Source organism: Artemia franciscana, chromosome 7 (assembly GCF_032884065.1).
Source record: "Artemia franciscana chromosome 7, ASM3288406v1, whole genome shotgun sequence".
NCBI lineage: Eukaryota > Metazoa > Arthropoda > Branchiopoda > Anostraca > Artemiidae > Artemia > Artemia franciscana.
The window spans coordinates 7,877,573-7,890,862 of NC_088869.1; positions in this window are offsets into that span (position 1 = coordinate 7,877,573).

Genomic DNA, 13,290 nt, shown 5'->3' on the forward strand with positions numbered 1-13,290 from the left:
ATTGTTTTTGATCGGTGTGAAACTCTCAGGGTAAGTAGGACCTTAACAGTTAAGATGGGAAGTAACAGGTAAGTAACAGGTAACAAGACTCTCAGGGTAAGATGCCTTAATAATAACAATAAATTTTGGAAGAAAAGTGTGACTATATCGATTCTAAGTGCAAAACCATCTAATTTTTAAACTAATCTGCTTTAAAGTTTCAGAGAAACCTCAATTAGAATATCAAGACGAAGGGAATGTCAATTATAACAAAAATAAAGGCAGTAAATTTGGTTGTATTTCACTGCGAGATTATCCTTTTCTTCTTTTTCTTTTTCTTAGTTAATCAAAGGGAACTGTGTTAAATAAAAGGCCCTGGAAAGTATTTATATAAACAAACAAGTTACAATAAATATTACTTAAAACGATTATTTTAAAAAAATGTGAATTGAGGTAGGGGAATTTTCAAGGCTGTCTGCAAGATAAGGGTCAGAATTGCTTCAGCCTTCTAAAATATGAAAAATCAAATACACTTTCTATTCACACGAACGTTAGTCTTCTTCTTCACTTACCCAAAATACTGATTAAAACTGAAGTCTGAGGTATCCCATGTCCATTGACTATCTGGATATGAACCCCTCTTGCCCCCCAATAATAATGCTGGAGATTTTTCCCTGCTTAAAAATTTCCTGAAAAATTTCCCCTACTTGCAAATTTAAAATTCCACCTATTTTTACTGTGGATTTCAGCTTGCAATCAGAGCATTTATATCACGAACGCTTTTGGCACATAATGTCTATAATTATTCTTCTCTCGAAATTGGGTTGTTTTGAATTAAAAAAAGAATCATCTAGAAGTTAGATAAGATAGATAAGATGTTTATTTAAACAAAACCACTATCACAAGCCCACAAAGGGCCAAATTTTTGTCAGTGTTAATGCTTTAACAAATAAAAACCACACTTCAAAATACTTATCAAACAGTTCGTGGTAACGAACTGTAGTAAGGAGCGATCGGGCTCAATAGTAACCGAAACTCTAAAAAATGGAATTTTGATACCAATAGCTATATCAAAAGAATCGCATTTTAATGCTGATTTTAAATATATAAGTTTAATCAAGTTTAGTCTTACCCATCAAAATTTACCAGAAATTTTGCGTTATTTTAGAAAATAGGGAGAAACACCCCCTAAAAGTCATAGAGTCTTAATGAAAACTAAACCATCAATTTCAGCGTATCGGAAAACCCTACTGTAGAAGTTTCAAGCTCCTATCTACAAAAATGGGGAATTTTGTATTTTTTGCCAGAAGGCAGATCACGGATGCATGTTTATTTATTTGTTTGTTTTTTTCCAGGGGTGATCGTATCGACCCAGTTGTCTTAGAATGTTGCGAGAGGGCTCATTACAACGGAAATGAAAAGTTGTAATGCCCTTTTTAAGTGACCAAAAAAATTGGAGGGTTCCTAGGCCCCCTCCCACGCTAATTATTTTCCCAAAGTCAACGGATCAAGATTCTGAGATAGACATTTTATTCACAGTCACCGTGGGAGGGGCTAAGTTACAAACTTTGACTAGTGCTTACATATAGTAATGGTTATTGGGAAGTGTAGAGGCGTTTTCAGGAGGATTTTTTGGTTGGGGGAGGGGTTAGAGAAGAGGGAGATATGCTGGGGGAACTTTCCATCGAGGAATTTTTCATGGGGGAAGAAAATCTCCATGAAGGGAGCGCAGGATTTACTAGCATTATTTAAAAAAAAATGAAAAAATAAATATGAAAAAGTTTTTTTCAGCTGGAAGTAAGGAGCAGCATTAAAACTTAAAACGAACAGAAATTATTACCTATATGATGGGCTCACCTCCTCCTAATACCTCGCTCTTTACGCTAAAGTATTTTTAGTAATGTCAACTATTTATTCTACGGCTTTTGCGATTCAGGGTCATTCTTAATGAATTGGGACGAAATTTAAGATTTAGTGTAAAGAGAGAGGTACTGACGAGGGGGTGAACCCTCTCATATATGTAATAAAAACATGAGAATAAAAAGTTCTTTACGTAAGCTAATTTATAAGTTACATATATCTTTTACTAATAAAAAGATTCGTAAAAAATTAAAAGTTCCAGTTGCCTTTTTAATAAACCAAAAAATTGGAGGGCAACTAGGCTTCCTCTCCCGCTCTTTTTTTTCAAAATCATTCGAACAAAATTATGAGAAAGCCATTTAGTCAAAAAACAATAAATATGCAAATTTCGTTTTAATTATTCCTCTGCGGAAAGCCAAAATCAAAACATGCATTAATTCAAAAACGTTCAGAAATTAAATTAAAAAAAAACAAGTTTTTTCAACTGAAAGTAAGGAGCAATATTAAAACTTAAAACGAACAGAAATTACTTCGTATATGAAAGGGGCTGCTTCCTCATCAACGCCTCGCTCTTTACGCTAAAGTTTTTTACTGTTTTAAAAAGAAGATATGAGAGAAAGAGTCTAACTTTAGCGTAAAGAGCGGGGCGTTGATGAGGAAGCAGCCCCTTTCATATACGAAGTAATTTCTGTTCGTTTTAAGTTTTAATGTCACTCCTTACTGTCAGTTGAAAAAACTTGTTTTTTTATTTAATCGTTTAAAGAACACATACAACACTCAAGCATGTTTTTGAGAAAACTCAAAGTGTTTTCAAAGTAAAATGGAGAGCGAGTAAAGAAGATGAGAAGTAATGGCACATAATAATTTAGACATAAAACTAATAAGAAATTACTATCAATGAACAAATAAAGCCGAAATCAAAAACGGAAACAAAACGAATTATTCAGTGAACCAGGAATCGAACTGAAATAACCAGAAAGAAGAGCAGGATTACCGCCCCTTAAATCTTCTATAGGTCAGAGCATTATTAGAGCTTTACTAAAAATAAAAAATATTTCAAAGTTTTTCTCTTTTATAAGGATAAGATTGAAAAATTAACACTCAATAGCACACATATAACACTCAAGCACTTTAGGGGGGCTCGAACGGGGGAGGAATAGAATCAATCCCATTTCTCGATATTACATCTGTAATCTTGTAATATTGAGTAAATGTGTTACAGCTTTATCACAATGCAACAAAAAATGGATAAAAAGGAACGAAAAAAAAAGGGAAACACAAAATACAAGACATAACAAAACACAACAGGAAATACACACAAATAAGCTATTAAGGCTGTCCACGGATGGCTAATAGCCTCTGTGCTTTTGTGGTGCTTTTCTATACACGCTTCCACCGCAGCAACCGGATTAGGTTCCGCCTCATTAGACGAATTGCTTGTTCCTGATGGCACCTCAAGTAGGATTCGGCTGAAGAATATTCAACTCACAGATACTTTCTTTTGATTACTGAGTTGCGAATTGCGAAACTTAACGAATATGGGACATAGTGGTTGCAGGAATAAGCTGAGAACGCAGTGACCTGTTTGTATTCTACTTTGATGAAACTGAAGTTCAATACCTAATTTCCTCCTCAATATGCCTTACAATCAGCCTTCGTTTGTATGTCGTAGTGTTTCCCAGATCAGAAGATCAAGGTATTCAGTCAACTTACAGGTTATTAAATAATTTTTTTTTTTTTTTTACTGAAAATAAGGAGCAATATTAAAACTTAAAACGAACAGGAATTAATCCGTATATGAAAGGGTCTGTTCCCTCCTCGATACCCCGCTCTTTACGCTAAAGTTTGAATCTTTCTCTCAACTCTAGTTTTTAAAACAGTAAAAAACTACAGTGAAAAAACTTGTTTTTTTTATTTAATTTTTGAACGTTTTTGAATTGATGCATGTTTTGATTTTGGCTCTCCGCACATGAATAATTAAAACAAAATTTTTATATTCATTTATTTTTATGGCTGAACGGTTTTCTCATAGTTTTGGTCGGACAATTTTGAGAAAAAAGGAGCGGGGGAGTAGGCCTAGTTACCCTCCAATTTTAGTTACCTCCAAAAAACCTAGAACTTTTAGTTTTTTACGGACGTTTTTATTAGTAAAAGTATACGTAACTTACAAATTAACTTACGTAACGAACTTCTATATTCGTATGTTTTTATTACGTATATGAGGAAATTCACCCCTTAGTCAGTACCTCGCTCTTTACACTAAAGCTTAAATTTCGTCCAAATTCCTTAAGAATGACCCCTGAATCACAAAGAACGAATAATAAATAGTTGAAATTAATAAAATTACTTTAGCGTAAAGAGCAAGGTATTAGGAGGAGGTGAACCCCTTATATGCGTAATTTTCTGTTTGTTTTAAGTTTTAATGCTGCTCCTTACTTTCAGTTGAAAAAACGTTTTCATATTTATTTTTTCATTGTTCTTCAAAAAAATGCTAAGAAATCCTGCACCGCGTTCATGGAAATTTTCTTCCCCCATGACAAATTCCTCCATAGAAAGTTCTCCCAGAAAAACCCACTTCCCTCAAACCCCTCCCCCAACCACAAAATTCCCCTGAACGCGTCTGTACACTTCCCAATAACCATTACTATATGTAAACACTGGTCAAAGTCTGTAACTTGCAGCCCCTCCCACGGGGACTGTGGGGGAGTAAGTCGTCCTCAAAGACATAGTTATTAGGTTTTTCGACTATGTTGAATAAAATGGCTATCTCAGAATGTTGATACGGTGACTTTGGGGGAAAATGAGCATGGGAGGGGGCCTAGGTGCCCTCCAATACTTTTGGTCATTTAAAAAGGGCACTAGAACTTTTAATTTCCTTTAGAATGAGCCCTCTCACGACATTCTAGGACCACTGGGTCGATACGATCACCCCTGGGGCAAAAAAAAAAACAAACAAATAAATACGCATCCGTGATCTGTCTTGTGGCAAAAAAATGCAAAATTCCACATTTTTGTTGATAGAAGCCTGAAACTTCTGCTGTATGGTTCTCTGATACGCTGAATTTGATAGTGTGATTTTCGTCACGATTCTATGACTTTTAAGTAGTGTTTCCCCCTATTTTCTAAAAAAGGCAAATTTTCTCAGGCTCGTAACTTTTGTTGGGGATGTCTAAACTTAATGAAACTTATATATTTGAAATCAGCATTAAAATGCAATTCTTTTGATGTAACTATTGTTATAAAAATTCCGTTTTTTAGAGTTTCGGTTACTATTTAGCCGGGTCGCTCCTTGCTACAGTTCGTTACCACGACCTGTTTGATAATGATTTATAAGCCTAGTAAAAGAGTATGGGTAACTGGATATCAAAATACTGGATACTCTTTGAGTCTAGTTGGATTTCAGGTTGAGAAGAAGTATTCCCATTAAATAGCTCATCAAACACGTTATCGCGACAAATGTTATCAAACAGTTCGTGATATTAAACTGTAAGTAAGGAGCAACATCGCCCAATATTAAACGAAACGCAAAAATAGAATTCGGATAACAGTTAGCATATCAAATATTGGTTTTTTTTTATGTTGATTACAAATATTTAGAATTCATTAAGTTTAGTGCTACTCGTCAAAAGCTACAAGTCGGAGATAATTTTCCCAATTTTCAAAAAAGGGGTGAAACAGATCCATAAAGTCAAGTTGTCATAATAGAAATCATCATATCAACAGATTCAGCATGTAAGACACTCTTACCGTCAAGGTTTCAAGGTATTTTCTTCCGGAAACATAAAAACAAGCTAAAATAAAAAAAAGTACCAAGGTTTTTCAACTGAAAGTAAGGAGCAATATTAAAACTTAAAACGTACGGAATATCAAACAGTTCGTGGTAACGAACTGTGGTAAGGAGCGACCCGGCTCAATAGTAACCAAAACTCTAAAAAATTGAATTTTGATATCAATAGCTACGCCAAAAGAATCGCATTTTAATGCTGATTTTAAATATATAAGTTTCATCAAGTTTAGTCTTACCCATCAAAAGTTACGAGCCTGAGAAAATTTGCCTTATTTAAGAAAAAGGGGGAAACACCCCCTAAAAGTCATAGAATCTTAACGAGAATCACCACCATCAGATTCAGCGTATCAGAGAACCCTACTGTAGAAGTTTCAAGCTCCTATCTACAAAAATGTGGAATTTTGTATTTTTTGCCAGAAGACAAATCACGGGTGCGTGTTTATTTGTTTTGTTTTTTTCTTTTTCCCAGGGGTCATCGTATCGACCAAGTGGTCCTAGAATGTCGCAAGAGGGCTCATTCTAACGGAAATGAAAAGTTCTAGTGCCCTTTTTAAGTGACCAAAAAAATTGGAGGGCATCTAGGCCCCCTCCCACGCTCATTTTTTTCCCAAAGTCAACGGATCAAAATTTTGAGATAGCCATTTTGTTCAGCATAGTCGATAACCATAATAACTATGTATTTGGGGATGATTTACTCCCCCACAATCCCTGGGGGAGGGGCTGCAAGTTACAAACTTTGACCAGTGTTTACATATAGTAATGGTTATTGGGAAGTGTACAGACGTTTTCAGGGGGATTTTATTTTGTTTGGGGGGTGGGGCTGAGGGGAGGGGGCTATGTTGGAGGATCTTTCCTTGGAGGAATCTGTCATGGTGGAAGAAAAATTCAAGGAAAAGGGCGCATGATTTTCTAGCATTACTATAAGAAAACAATGAAAAATAAACATGAAAACGTTTTTTCAAATGAAAGGAAGGAGTAGCATTGAGACTTAAAACGAACAGAGATTATTACACATATGAGGGGTTCCAAAAATACTTTAGCATAAAGAGTGAGGTATTTAGGAGGAGATAAATACCTCGCTCTTTATGCTAAAGTATTTTTAGTAATTTCAACTATTTATTCTACGGCCTTTCTGATTCAGGGGTCATTCTTAAAGAATCGGGACAAAACTTAAGATTTAGTGTAAAGAGCGAGGTATTAACGAGGATACAAACCCCCTTGTATACATAATAAAAATATAAGATTATGAAAGTTTGTTACGTAAGTTGCTAATTTATAAGTTACGTATATTTTTTACTAATAAAAACGTTCGTTATTTAAAAGTTCTAGTTGCCTTTTTAAGCAACCAAAAAATTGGAGGGCAACTAGGCCTCCTTCTCCACCCCTTATTTCTCAAAATCATCTGATCAAAACTAAGAGAAAGCCATTTAGCCAAAAAAAATTAATATACAAATTTCATTTTAATAATTTATGTGCGGAGAGCCAAAACCAAACATGCATTAATTCAAAAACGTTCAGAAATTAAATAAAAAAAGCTAATTTTTTTAGCTGAAAGTAAGGAGCGACATTAAAACTTAAAACGGACAGAAATTACTCCGTATATAAAATGGGTTGTCCCCTCCGCAATCCCTCGCTCTTTACGCTAAAGTTTGACTCTTTGCCACAATTCTACTTTTTAAAACAATTAAAAGCTTTAGCGTAATTAGCGAGGGATTGCGGAGGGGACAACCCATTTTATATACGGAGTAATTTCTGTTCGTTTTAAGTTTTAATGTCGCTCCTTACTTTCAGCTAAAAAAATTAGTTTTTTTATTTAATTCCTTATATAAGAGAGGCTGCTCCTCCTTAATCCTTGCTCTTTACGGTAAAGTTTGACTTTTTAAAATAACTTTAGAATGACTTTTTAGCTTGACTTTTCTAGGAGTTCTAAATTAAGGGTAAAGAACGAGGTACTGAGGAGGGGGCAACCCCCCTCATATACGAAACAGGTTCTGTCTATTTCTCCTTACTTTAAGTAGGAAAAAAACTTGTTTTTTATTTAGTTTCTGACCGTTTTTAAATAGCACCGGGAAATCTGGCTCCCACTCCACGGAAAACTTCCTTCCCCATGGAAAATCTCTTCACAGAGGGCTCTTCCAATTTAAAATAGCCCCCTCCACCAGAAAAATTCCCCAAAGACAATTCCATTCTAGCATAAAAAAAAGAAACCCCCCCTGGAAAAATTCTTACGGACAATTCCGGCTGAAAAATTTTTCTGCACACACTTTCATTTGAAAAAAAACTTTATTTTCTGATTTTTTTTAATTTATGCCTGATATCACCCCTCCGTAGAAAGTTCTTCCCACAAATACCCCTCTCCCTACCCCTAATAGAAAGTTACTCCTACAGAAAATTCTTTCTGGAGAATTCCTCTTGTGGATAATCTATCCCCCCCGCCCTATGGAAAGATATTCTATGCAATACCAACGCGGTAAAAATATCCCCTAACATCTCCACATGTAAAATTGAGGTGGCAAAGAGAAAGTAAGACAAACAAAAAGAATTTCGTATAAGAAATCTGGTTCTGAAAAAATTCTGAAAAAAAAATTCTGAAAAATTCACCTCCCGGAAACATCCCTTCCCACATAAAATTACCCCTTGGAAAGTCAACCCAGTAAAAACTAGCCCCGAGAAATGCCTGCATATTTCCCGATAACAAATGCTATGTGTAAACAATGGGCAAATTTAATGATTTATAAGACCTTTCCCCAGGGGCTGAGGGGGTCATGTTATCCCAAAAGGCATAGTTACAGACTTTTTCAACTATGCTGAAGGAAATGGCCTATCTTAAAATTTTGATTGGATGACTTTGAGGAAAATAGAGGATGGGAGGGGGCTAGTCGCCCTACAATCTTTCTGATCACTTTAAATGGGCACTAAAACTTTAACATTCTAGGACCACTAGGTCGATACGATCACCCCTGGGAAACAAAAAGCAAGAAAACAAACAAACAAATAAACACGATCCCTGATCTCTCTTCCGGCAAAAAAAAAATACATAGTTCCACATTTTTGCGGATGGGAGATTGAAACTTCTACAATAGAAATCTGGGATACGCTGAATTTGATGATGTGATTTTAATCGAGATTCCTGGACTTTCAATGGGTGTTTTCCCCGTTTTCTGAAAATCAGGCAAATTTTCTCAGGCTCGTAGCTTTTAATGGGTAACACTAAACTTAATTAATCTTATATATTTGGAATCAACATAAGCCAATTCTTTTGATATACCTATTGGCCTCAAAATTCTGTTATTTAAAGTTTCAGTTACTATCGAGCCACATCGTTACCCCGAAATCTTTGATCAAGTTTTACCAATCGAACATTTAGTATTAATACTCTCCCCTTTTTTGTATCACAAAATGAAGATCTAAGTACAAATTAATATCTATATAGGCACCCGGAGGAATCTGGGGGAGGCAAACAGGAAGGGTGTGCAAAAGCACAGGATGACTTGTCCCCAGCTCGCCATTGCACTTCCTGGCTGAACGGAAACCAATACTACCGGTAGCGACTGTAAAGTCCAATGGCATAGTCTTTACCTTATCTTTACTGGCAACGCATAACTATAAACAAAAAAACAAACACGCATCCGTGATCTGTCTTCTGGCAAAAAATGCGGAATTCCACATTTTTGTAGATAGGATCTTAAAACATCTACAATAAGGTTCTCTGATACGCTGAATCTGATGGTGTGATTTATGTTAAGATTGTATTGCTTTTAAGGGGTGTTTTCCCCTATTTTCTAATATAAGGCAAATTTTCTCAGGCTCGTAACTTTTGACAGGTAAGACTAAACTTGATGAAACTTATATATTTAAAATCAGCATTAAAATGCAATTCTTTTGATGTAACTATTGGTATCAAAATTCCGTTTTTTAGAGTTTCGGTTACTATTGAGCCAGGTCGCTCCTTACTACTGTTTGTTACCACGAACTGTTTGATTTGCTTAAAATTAATGCAAAACAGGAGTTAAGCTCTGCTTTTTTGGGATGGATATTAGACCATAGAGAAAAAGAGGCTGCTTTTGGGGATTTCTCTCAAGTCAGATCTCTCTGTGGAAAAAGACAGAAAGAGCGATTACCGAAAAGGAGAGATTACCGAGTAAAAGTGAGAGAAATTACAAGAAAGAAAGAAAAAAGAGAGATTGAATCAACACTAAATGATGAATACTAATTTGCTTATGTGACCTTAGCTTGAAAAAAAAGAAATAGAGATTACCAAGAAAGAGAGAGAACTTAAAAGAGAAAAAGAGATAATACGTCTTATACCACAGAGACCACAAGGAGAGTTAACTTTTTGTGTCTCAAAAACTTTTTCATTCCTTTATTGGCTGAAAATTTCCTGCAGGATTTTTAAAAAGAATTATATTTTGAAATTAAATAGAGTCACTTGTCTCTCCAGAAATAATAAATAGCTTAATCGACTCACGAAAATGCGTCATCGACAATCAAATAAACTTAGAGCGCATTTTCTCTAAAGAACTGAACGAATATTTCTCTTTCATTTCTTTCTTGACTATTCCAGATTTACTATTACTTGTTTACTTGTATTTTTTTCAAAAACACGAAAAATTGCACAACAAAATAAAAACACTTAAAGAAAGGAGTAAACGAACCCACAAACCACTAACTTAATTGCGGTATATTCAAAGGGTGTTATATTACACAAAACAAATTTTGAAGGATAGCAGAAAAAATTAAAAATGTTTCTTTTTTTACAGTTGTCAAATACTAGTCATTAGTGCTAGAGATTTTTAGGCATTTAATAGACGAATAAAATGCATTTGATACCAAAACTCCGTTTCCAAACACGTTCTGTGAGTGATCAAACAGCTCGTGGTAACGAACTGTAGCCTTAGTAAGCGGTGAATCGGCTCAATAGAAACCGAAACTGCAACAAATAGAGTCTTGACAAAAATAGATGCATAAAAAGAGTCAAATTCTGAAACTTATTCAAAATATGTAAAACTCATCAAATTTAACAAGTTAAGTGCCTGAGAAAATTTGCCCAGTTTTTGAAATGGGATGGAAACACCCAAACATCAGGTGATCTTAATGAAAATCAAACCATCAAATTCAGAATACCAGAAAACTGTATTGTAGAGGTTTCAAGCTCCTATCGACGAAAATGTTGAATTTTGCAGTTTTTGCCTGAAGAAAGATCACGGATTCGTGTTTATTTATTTGTTGTTTTTTCCCCGGAGGTGATCTTATCGAACCAGTGATCGTAGAAGATCAGGAGAGGACTCATTCGAAAGGAAATTAAAATTATAGTGCCCCTTTTAAGTGATATTTAGACGAATATCAAAAGCTGTAGTGCTCTCTTTAAGTTACCAAAAATGTTGAAGGGCTGCTAGCCCCCCTCCCATGCTCAATTTTTCTCAATAGTCGGCTGATGAAAATTTGGAGATAGTCATTTTCAGCATAGTTCAAAAATCTAATAACTATGTCTTTAATGATGAATTGACCGCCCCACAGTCCCTGGGACCCCCCTTGCAATCTATGAAGGGTTTACAAATAGTATTGGTTATTGGGAAGTATACAGACGTTTTCAGGTAGTATTTTTCTGGTGGAACGAGGGGAGGAGTATGTGGGAGGATCCCTCCATCGGAGAATTTTTGTGTGGGGAAGGGAATTTTTCGATGGAGGAGAGCCGGATTTGTCAACAGTATTTATAAAGCGATCAAAAATTATATTTAAAAACAAATTTTTTCAACTGAAAGTAAGAAGCAACATTAAAGCTTAAAATGAACAGAAATTATTACGAATATGAGGGGAGGGGGTTCACCACCTCAGCAATGCCTCTCTCTTTACGTTTAAGCTTTTAGAACTTTTAAAAGAGCTTGTTATTCTAATTAAACGGCCTTTTTGATTCAAGAGTCAATCTTAAATAATCGGAACAAAAAGTGAAACTTTAGCATAAAGAACGAGGTGTTGAAGAGGGAATAACCCCCCTCATAAACGTAATAATTTCTGTTCGTTTTAAGTTTTAATGTTGCTCCTTACTCTTAGTTGAAAAAACATATTTTTTTTCCTATTAAAAAAAAAATAGGTCTATAGGATATTCATTATTGTTATTATGGGCACATTCCCCAAACTGAGTTGAATTTCAGACCACAAAGGCCCATTGCTTCAACAACTAAAAAAGAAAAAAAAACATGTTTAGGGACTAGGGACAAAATTTCCCCTCCTCATCATATACCAAGCCAGCTATCAGACAATATATTCCACAACCATATCTTCTAGCTTAACATCCAATTTATGAAATATACCATTACTCCACAACCATATACTCCACTACCATATCTTCTAGCTTAACATCCAATTTATGAAATGTGTCCAGCTAGTATTTGATCCATTTTGGACATTTGGTGGAGGGGGCTGGAATTCCCAGGTATTAAGAGAAATGAATACGATAGGGAAAAAGAATGAACCAATCGGAGGATTTTGCTTGGATTGAAGGGTTGAACTTACAATCTAAGTGCTGCGAAAATGTCACTTAACGCCTTTTAATTATCACTGCCAAAATTCTTGGTTACTACTAACATTGAAAATGCTATTCAGCTTATTAAACCCTGGGATTAGTGTGCTAAAGCACCTTTCTCAAAAGATATTCTTATATCTTGCTATTATTAAATAAAAAAAACAATTTTTTTCAACTGAAAGTAAGGAGCAATTAAAACTTAAAACGAACAGATTCCGTTGTTCGAGTTTTGGTAAATATTGAGCCGGGTCGCTCCTTATGTAAGAGCGACTTATGTTATGCTCCTTATGTCGTTACCACGAATCGTTTGATTTGTATTTATTTCGAGTGAGGGATAGATTGAGCCCTTCATATAAGGAATCCAAGCTTTAACAACCTCACTGTTCAAGAATTCAACGATGACCTAATTTTAATCGTGAACCATTTAAGGAGATAAAACTTTAGGGATATTTGGCCTTAAAATCAAATTGACTGTAGAACTAAATCGATTAAATTGAATAAATATGAAATGCCTTTCCAAATACTTGGTAGGATTTTAAGACTAGAGCATTCACTTTATCTTTTTTCTTTTTTTTGTAAAATGACCTTTGCTCTGTAACTCTGTTAGAAATGTTCCTACTTCCTAATTTCCCTCTTATAAAGGTAAAAAGTAAAAAGGTGACAAAAATCATTAACAAATAGAATAAAAAGAGAACTTTTTACGGAGATTATTGATTGGAATCAACCCAAAGTTATGAACAAATATATTGTACGATATTATTATATATTATCATTAATTATTATTGTACTATATTATTATTAACTATATTATTGACTTGAATCAACCCAGAGTTATGAGCAATTATATTGTACTATTTTGTTATATATTATTATTAATTATTATTGTACTATATTATTATATATTATTATTAATTAATTATTTTACTATATTATTATTTATATTATTAAATTGTATCAATCCAAAGTTATGCGCAATTATATTTTACTGTTTTATTATATATTATTATTAATTATTATTGTATTATATTATTATTAATTCCATCATTGATTTGAATCAGCCCAAAGTTATGAGCAACTATATTGTACCAGGTAAAATTGGCAATACATCTTGGAAGCCCATCTTGCCCTTCAGGCATGAAAC